This window comes from Ranitomeya variabilis, chromosome 7 (assembly GCF_051348905.1).
Source record: "Ranitomeya variabilis isolate aRanVar5 chromosome 7, aRanVar5.hap1, whole genome shotgun sequence".
In the NCBI taxonomy this organism is placed as follows: Eukaryota; Metazoa; Chordata; class Amphibia; order Anura; family Dendrobatidae; genus Ranitomeya; species Ranitomeya variabilis.
The window spans coordinates 38,109,195-38,118,747 of record NC_135238.1 but is presented as its reverse complement, the minus strand read 5'-3'; positions in this window follow the sequence as shown (position 1 = coordinate 38,118,747).

Here is a 9,553-nt window from a genome sequence, read left to right as displayed (position 1 = left end):
AACATACACGCACAGGTATACACGCACATAACACACACACATATATACACAGAGCACATACACACATGTAAACAGAGCACATACATACACATATGTACATATACACTCACCGGCCACTTTATTAGGTACACCATGCTAGTAACGGGTTGGACCCCCTTTTGCCTTCAGAACTGCCTCAATTCTTCGTGGCATGGATTCAACAAGGTGCTGGAAGCATTCCTCAGAGATTTTGGTCCATATTGACATGATGGCATCACACAGTTGCCGCAGATTTGTCGGCTGCACATCCCAAAGATGCTCCATACAAGGCAGGATGGATCCATGCTTTCATGTTGTTTACGCCAAATTCTGACCCTACCATCCGAATGTCGCAGCAGAAATCGAGACTCATCAGACCAAGCAACGTTTTTCCAATCTTCTACTGTCCAATTTCGATGAGCTTGTACAAATTGTAGCCTCAGTTTCCTGTTCTTAGCTGAAAGGAGTGGTACCCGGTGTGGTCTTCTGCTGCTGTAGCCCATCTGCCTCAAAGTTCGACGCACTGTGCGTTCAGAGATGCTCTTAGGCCTACCTTGGTTGTAACGGGTGGCGATTTGAGTCACTGTTGCCTTTCTATCAGCTCGAACCAGTCTGCCCATTCTCCTCTGACCTCTGGCATCAACAAGGCATTTCCGCCCACAGAACTGCCGCTCACTGGATTTTTTTTCTTTTTCGGACCATTCTCTGTAAACCCTAGAGATGGTTGTGCGTGAAAATCCCAGTAGATCAGCAGTTTCTGAAATACTCAGACCAGCCCTTCTGGCACCAACAACCATGCCACGTTCAAAGGCACTCAAATCACCTTTCTTCCCCATACTGATGCTCGGTTTGAACTGCAGGAGATTGTCTTGACCATGTCTACATGCCTAAATGCACTGAGTTGCCGCCATGTGATTGGCTGATTAGAAATTAAGTGTTAACAAGAAGTTGGACAGGTGTACCTAATAAAGTGGCCAGTGAGTGTATATGTATATATCACACAGTGTCCATACATTCTAGGCTCAACCACATACACAGAGACACACACACATCCATTCACATCATTGGGCTGTCTGTGTCACAGGACGGCTCCTCCAGAGAGACACGCTCTTTGAAATCACTTATACTCTGACCAACAAATGAGGATTCCGAACACAGGACTCATATTAATTTAAGAATTACATAAAAATGTTTAAGTTTTACAAACTGTGGAGACAGTAAGAAGAACGTTTTCATAGGATCATCTACTTAAATTAAGTAAAATTTGAATTGTCAAGCACCATCTTGGTGTTCCGAAATCCCTATGGCAACACTTCCTGTCTTGTGATGTTATGGAGTCGCTAGGGTGCTCACTATGGAAATGTTGATCTTAATGCCTTGTAAGTTCTGCCTGATAACTGCCTACACATTTAGGAATTAAGGAGGTACCCTAACCCTTACTACATGTTATACTGTAGGCATGATTATTTTTTTTTTTATTTGCTAGTAAATCCATCATGAACATCCAAAAAATGAAGCCTGCAGTGGGCGCTCATGGTGCTATTATATGGCTATTACTAGGATGTTAACTCCATTACACCCCATCAATTTTCAATTTTTTTTTTTTTTTTCTTATTTTGTTTGTTTCTGCTTTTTTTTCCTCCCAGTCTTCCAAGACCCATAACTTCTTTCATTTTTCTGCCCACATAGCTGTGTGAGGGCTTGTTTTTTGCAGGATAAGATGTACTTTTGAAAGACACCATTCATTCTACCACATAGTGTAGTGGAAAATGGGAAAAAAAATTCCAAGTGCGTTGAAATTGAAAAAAAAAATTGCAATTCCATAATGGTTTTTGAAGTTTTTTATTTACCATGTTCACTATATGGTAAAACTGACGTGGCAATATGATTCTCCATGTCAATTCCAGTACTTCGATACCAAACATCTACAGTTTATTTTTTATTTATCTATCCCAATGTCTTATTCCAGAGAAATTCCACGTTTTTCTTAATATGTAAATGAGCTGTTAAGATCTCTGGACCGGACATAGATCTACCTGAGAATCTGCCTCCAGAGCCTATTGTAAAAGAAAGGAGGAGTTACTAGTGTGAGACATGTAGATCAGGAGAGCAGACTGTCAGTCATTACATGTCTCACTCTGGTAATGCTTCATTTAATGTGAGACATGTAGATCAGGAGAGCAGACTGTCAGTCATTACATGTCTCACTCTGGTAATGCTTCATTTAATGTGAGACATGTAGATCAGGAGAGCAGACTGTCAGTCATTACATGTCTCACTCTGGTAATGCTTCATTTAATGTGAGACATGTAGATCAGGAGAGCAGACTGTCAGTCATTACATGTCTCACTCTGGTAATGCTTCATTTAATGTGAGACATGTAGATCAGGAGAGCAGACTGTCAGTCATTACATGTCTCACTCTGGTAATGCTTCATTTAATGTGAGACATGTAGATCAGGAGAGCAGACTGTCAGTCATTACATGTCTCACTCTGGTAATGCTTCATTTAATGTGAGACATGTAGATCAGGAGAGCAGACTGTCAATCATTACATGTCTCACTCTGGTAATGCTTCATTTAATGTGAGACATGTAGATCAGGAGAGCAGACTGTCAGTCATTACATGCCTCACTCTGGTAATGCTTCATTTACAATAAGCTCTGGAGGCAGATTCTCAGAGAGATCTAAGTCCGGCCCATAGATCTTAACAGCTCATTTACATATTAAGAAAAATGTGGATTTCCGTGGAATAAGACATCGGATCGCATATTTTTGCAACACACTGATAATAAAGCCACTTCTTTTTTTACAGTAAAGTCTTACATTCCAAATGTCCCGCTTTTGGGAGGACGATCGTTTCTTTTAACCCAAAAAAATAGATGTGCATTATTACATTTGAGATATTGCTCCTGAAAATATCCGCTCCTAATCTGTATATTAGAGCCCACCTTTATTATTATTTAATTATTTCGTGCCATAAGAGACTTTTATGTGTCTATAGTCAAATTTTAGTTTTGTGCAAATTTGTATGGTAAAAAAAACTTTTTAAACAAAGAGGAAAAAACAGATTTTTCACATTAAATGTACCTCTCTGGACATCCCAACAAGTTGGGAGTTCTGTTAAATTAGTTTTAATAGTAAGTGGAATGGGCAAAAATGCAACTCTCATCAATCCCGTGCAGGTTTGATATACTTGATCGCCCTCTACTGGACTAATTAGGAAGCACAACCTATTTTTATATTTTATTCATTTTTTTAAATCTTGTATCCTTTTTTTTTTTAATCTGCTTTTAAATGTATTTATATTATATAACTAATGATCTTTAATGCCACTACGTAATGAAATAATGTGCATTCTGCATTTGCCTTTATAGGTCAATATACTATACGTCAACTTCTACATGACTTTAAACAGTGGACCATGTTTTACCATTGCATCTTCTCCTGCCAGGCAGCTTTGGCATCGAGGGTTATAAGAAAGGTGGGTGATAGTCCTCATGGTAATGGGAATTTAGGCCATATTGCTCGTCATGCAGCTTTTCTTAGACATCAATCATTAAAAAATTGATGACTTTCATCATTTATTATTATTATTATTATTATTATTAATAATAATAATAATAATAAATAATATAATTTTTGTTCAAGTATTTCATTTTACTTCTACACCTTTTTTGAAACAAAAAAAAAATTGGTCCAGATTCCAGATTTAGCCTAAGGGCTTGTGCAGACTTTGCAGATTTGGTGCGTTTTTTTAATGCAGATTTTTCAACAATCCTGACGCCAGCAAAGTGAGCGAGAAACCTGACGTGTCGTGCGCACCTTGCAGATTTGGTGCAGAAAATAATCAGCAGCATGTCAATTCTCTGTGCGTTTTTTTCACCATTGACTTCATTCAAATCAGTCAAAAGCGCACCAAAATGTTTTTTTTTCCTGCCAAGAGCTGCAGAAACGGTGCAGAAATTTTACTCAACATATGCACATAGCCTAAATAGAAGCAGAAGAGGCACATCATTTCTAAGATGGGATCAGACCTGATTTTTGGAGCTGGCATACTGTCCAATTGCTCAGGGAACCTGACTCCTTGGCAGCTCCAAAAAACGAAACCCTAGAAAATAAAAGGCAGGATTATTTTTAAGAAACCTGCCCGTAGATTCCTGCTGCCCGAACCCTACGCTCGCTACATTGCTGCGTTTGTGTATGCCTCACTGAAATGCTGCAGAAAGCCGCCCGGGGACTGTGTGTCTCGGAGGACTAGTCCAAGGCTGGTCCCAGGTAAATTCTCCCCGCCCCACTCCCCATGACTGACAGGTCTCTCCCTATACACACATAAAAAATAGCAGTCAGTCTAGGGGAGCAGGGGGAAACGTAGAAACGTAGGAGAAGCTTTTTGGGACCTGCCTTGGACTGGTCATCTGAGATGCATAGTCATTGGCTAGCTTTTCAAACTATGTTGTCTACTATTGCTAGTGAGGGCGATCAAAGAGTGGACCAGGCTGCCACGAGAGGTGGTGAGTTCTCCTTCAATGGAGTCTTCAAACAGAGGCTGGACAGACATCTGTCTGGGATGGTTTAGTGAATCCTGCATTGAGCAGGGGGTTGGACACAATGACCCTGGAGGTCCCGTCCAACTCTAACATTCTAGGATTCTGTACATGTTAAAACGGAGGGCACTTAGTTAAAAAAAAATTTTGGCAAAGTGTATCTTTTAATGGTGTCAGGTTCCCATTAACCATGTAAGGTGATATTATTGGCCCTTTATGTGGGCTCCATACTGTAGAATCAAATGGGCTCTTTAATTAAAGGGTTCGTCCAACAATTGCAACCTACCACAATTTCTCACTTATCCACAGGATAGATAAGCATATGATCTTTGGGAGCACCATGGCTGGGGTCCCCATCGTCCACCATATCAGCGTTCTACGTCCACTGTCTAAATAAAGCGTTTTTGAGCATGTGCAGTGTGGCGCCATTTATTGTCTACGGTACTGATCGCCCATTACGGCATTTTGCTATATCCATCAATCCCACATAAACAATGGATTGAGCGACAGCTTGAATATGCAATCAGCGGAGGATACAAGACCCTCGTTCTCGAGACTGGAGGGGGTCCGAGTATTGGAACCGAAAAGTTATGATGTATCCTAGTCTAGACACATAATTGTGGCAACCCCATTTAATGGGTACTAATTAAATGCTGAATTTTAGTTGGCGGTACTATATGAGCTGAGCATTGGTCTATTAGCTTGGCATTATATAGAGGTATTATGAAGGCTGAAATTTAAAAAAATCGAAAAATGCTAAGGAGGGTCCCTACTTTGCTTGTTACCCCATCGAACCATACTCGTGTTGACGTCGCCCGCAACTTATTATTTTGAGCAATAAAATAGTAAGAACTGTAAACCAAGTGTCCCTAATAGCAAATATTGGGGTGCAGTCTGTTGTGGGTGCAGACCAAATGTCCAGATATATACCGTTTGGTCAGTGGCCAAAATGATCTGCTGATGTCTTCCCCCTATAATTCGATCCCGCGCCACTGTCTGCGATCAGCCACTTTAAAGTCACTAATTCACCTGCCTTTATACAGGAGCTCGTTTTAGCGAGAAGTAGATAAAACCCGCAGACAGAAGTTTAGCCCCTTATCTATTTAATCACTCCAATTAAGATCTTCAAATTACCCCATTACAGAGTAACGGGCCGACAACAAATCCAGAACAAGGGGCATATTCATTCCCAAATAAAGTGATATCCCCCCAGGGCGGCAGAGGGCCTGCTAAGTTAAGATCACCCCTGGCTATAGACAAGTCATCGGCCATATTATGATTTAAAATAAAGTTGGCGTTTTAGAAAAGGGGAAGATTTCGACAATGGGCGGCAATCACCCGATCAGTGAAATGCAAATTCCAATAACATTTAAGTGGATTAAGCACAAAACACCAAACTATCACCCAGGTAGACAATGGGCCGTAAATGCACAGGGACCTTTCATCTAAGCCTCTACCTTCATTCTGAAGGAGCATTTCAAAAGAGAATGGGAGCCCTGGAGGGCTGAGATCTAGCTGGCTGGGGCATGCTCGCAGAAGAACCTGCACTTTTAATGTGCACTCCTCAACGCATACAAGTTCTCACAAACACTGACATGGGCTTTCAACTGTGTGTGATGTCACCTCCTCTTGCAGGGTGGTCTTGGAGCGAAAAAAAAAACAAAAACCTGAAGATTTTGGAAAGGCATAAAAGGAAGGGTTAGGATGGAAGCTGGTAATGAAGGCTTGGAAGCACAGTGTTTTATCAGAAGTGTTGTTAGTTAATGGCTCTTCCGACTTCTGTATACAATGTGTTCGACGATGATGTCAGAGACGGGCACAGTAGCCTGGAATTTAGAAAAAGGAAAGGTCAGGTTTTGTAGCATAGGTATAAAGATTTTTGCATTGTGGTGGTTTAGACAATCAGGTGTACATACCATCCAGTCATCACAAAATTGGGTTGACCCCCATACCCATCTCCTATTTACAGTAGAACCAGTAAGATGGTCATGGTCTTTCTATAAGAGATGATGGGGCAACAAGACCAGGTCCATCTTGTCCTGGAATACAAGGCATTTTCATTCTTGTAATGTGAGTGCTGCAAATAATATATTTTAATGGTCCAATCTTGAAATTAGCTTCCAGTACCACCTACCCGTGTACACACTTGTCTCAGCTTCCAGTATCACTTACCCATGTACACACTTGTCTCAGCTTCCAGTACCACCTACCGGTGTACAAACTTGTCTCAGCTTCCAGTATCACCTACCGGTGTACACACTTGTCTCAGCTTCCAGTATCACCTACCCGTGTACACATTTGTCTCAGCTTCCAGTATCACCTACCCATGTACACACTTGTCTCAGCTTCCAGTATCACCTACCCATGTACACACTTGTCTCAGCTTCCAGTACCACCTACCCGTGTACACACTTGTCTCAGCTTCCAGTATCACCTACCCATGTACACACTTGTCTCAGCTTCCAGTATCACCTACCCATGTACACAGTTGTCTCAGCTTCCAGTATCACCTACCCGTGTACACACTTGTCTCAGCTTCCAGTATCACCTACCCGCGTACACACTTGTTTTAGCTTCCGGTACCACCTACCCGTGTACACACTTATCTCAGTTTTTTAATTTCCACTTCCCCATGTACACACTTGTCCCATGTCCCAGTACTGCCTCCACATGTACACATTTGTGTCCTCTCTCAGTATGGCCTCCCCGTGTACACATTTGTACCACCTTTCAGTACTGCTGCCAGTACTGACTCCTTCCGTACACATTTGTTGCACCTCCCTATACTGCCTCCCCATCCTTTCACCTCCACCTCCCATTACTGCCTCCCTGTGCACACACTTGTACCACCTCCCCATATACAGAGGTTTCCCAGTTCTGCCCCCCATGTACACACTTGTATCACCTCCAAATTCTGCCTCCTCGTGTACACACTTGTACCACCTCCCTGTCTACATATTTGTCTCACTTCCCAGTACCACCTCCACATGTACACACTTGTCTCATCTATTTTACATCCACCTCACCGTGTACACACTTATCCTACATCTCAGTACTGCCCTCCCATGCACACACTTGTACAGCCTCCCCATGTATTTGTCTCATTTCCCAGTGCAGCTTCCCCATGTATACACTTGTATTCTGCTAGGTTACCACAAACTATACAATCTCCAAAGACTTAACACTTAGCCACTAGAAACTTTATATGATCCAGGGACTGAACAGATAACCACTATGTCACCAGGAATTATACAGTCTTCAATGGCTAAACCTTTACCCAATTGTTGACCAGAAACTGAACTGTTTCCAAAAGCTGAACACTTCACCACTATGTCACCAGGGACTGTGCACTCTACAAGGGTTTAATATTACTCTACATTTCACTACATTATTCTTCTAGATCACCACGACCAGTACAATCCCCACTGGCTGAACAATACACTACAGGGCTACCAAGAGCTATACAATCTCCAAGGACTAAACACATCACCACTAGTTGACCAGAACCTGAGCACTTTCCAAAAGCTGAACACTTCACCACTATGTCACCAGGAACAATATAATATCCATGGGCAAAACACTTCGACAAATACGTTACCAGAACCTGAACACTTTACCATTTATGTCATCGAAAACTACATCTTCTCCAATGGCAACAACCTGATTACTTTCCAAAGGATGAACACTTCACCACTATATCACTAGGGACTATTCAAGGAATGAATATTGGAAGGAATAAACATCTCACTACCAGATGACCACTTACTGTTCAATCTCCAAGGGTTAAACACCTCACCACAATGTAAGCAGAAACTATACAATCTCCAAAGGCTGAATGCTTCACCACTATGACACCAGGAATTAGACACTCTCCAAGGACTGAACAGTGACACTTCACTACTAGTCCACCAGGAACAATTCAATCTCTTAAGGGCTGAACACTTCACCAATAATACACCAGGAACTGTATGACCTGCACCACTAGGTCACCAGGGACAGTACACTTCGCTATTTAGTCACCAGGGAATGGACACTAGACTACTCCAGTGAGTTGCTACAAGGTAGTGGACACATTCGCAAGTTCAGCAAGAAAAATGAGACTTAGAACATTCTACTGGGTCATCGGGCAGTAAGCCCTTTACAATACTTGGTCAGCAGGAAATAAGCCAACATTTTACTATTGGTTTCTATAGAGTGGATATGAAACTTTTGAAACTTCAATAGCTATGCAAACACTTGTATCTCTATGGCCTGTGACAGATGCATAAATATGTGAATTTCTAAAATAAAATTGTTAAAATTCTGCATCTGCCATTGAAATCAGGGCAGATGCAAATACCGGAGTCACATTTTAATGCTGCAGGGCGATCTGGAGCATGTGGGGGGCCCAGTAGTGAGGGTTTGCTGTCTTGTCAAGAGGTTAAGAGCAGTCAACTGTGTTCAGTGTAATTTTCTTTTCAGATTCATGCTACTGAGCCGCATGCAATTACTTGTTAGTAAATTTAAGTGGTAATTTAGTGCGACTGATTAGTGCAATGATTAGTAAATTTGCATAATGTAAATAGCAAAGCAATTTGCTACAATCTGGTGATGATTCTTTCTCCAGGCGCACAAAGTGTGTAGGGTTTGTTAAAGTTGTAACGCAGGTTCTAAAACAAGAAATGAGAGGGTAATTGCGCACTGTGGACATTATCTAAGGGGCTTAAGTCCAGATTAGGTTAGACCCTGTAGGCACGTCACAGAAACACCATGTGAAGATGCTCCAATTTAGGACTATGGAAAATGCTATAGGTGCTTCTTAATTTTGTCTGTTTCTCGGAAAGTTTGGTAAAAACTCCCCCGGTTATCGAGATTATTTTAATGGGGAAGATAGCTTCAACCCAGTGGTAAACCAGTTGCCAAATGCAAGTGATGGATCATAACCTTAGATGAAAGGCATATTCTTTGGAGGCTTTGTTCAGAGCCCCCGGAGAAAATTCCATCTGAATG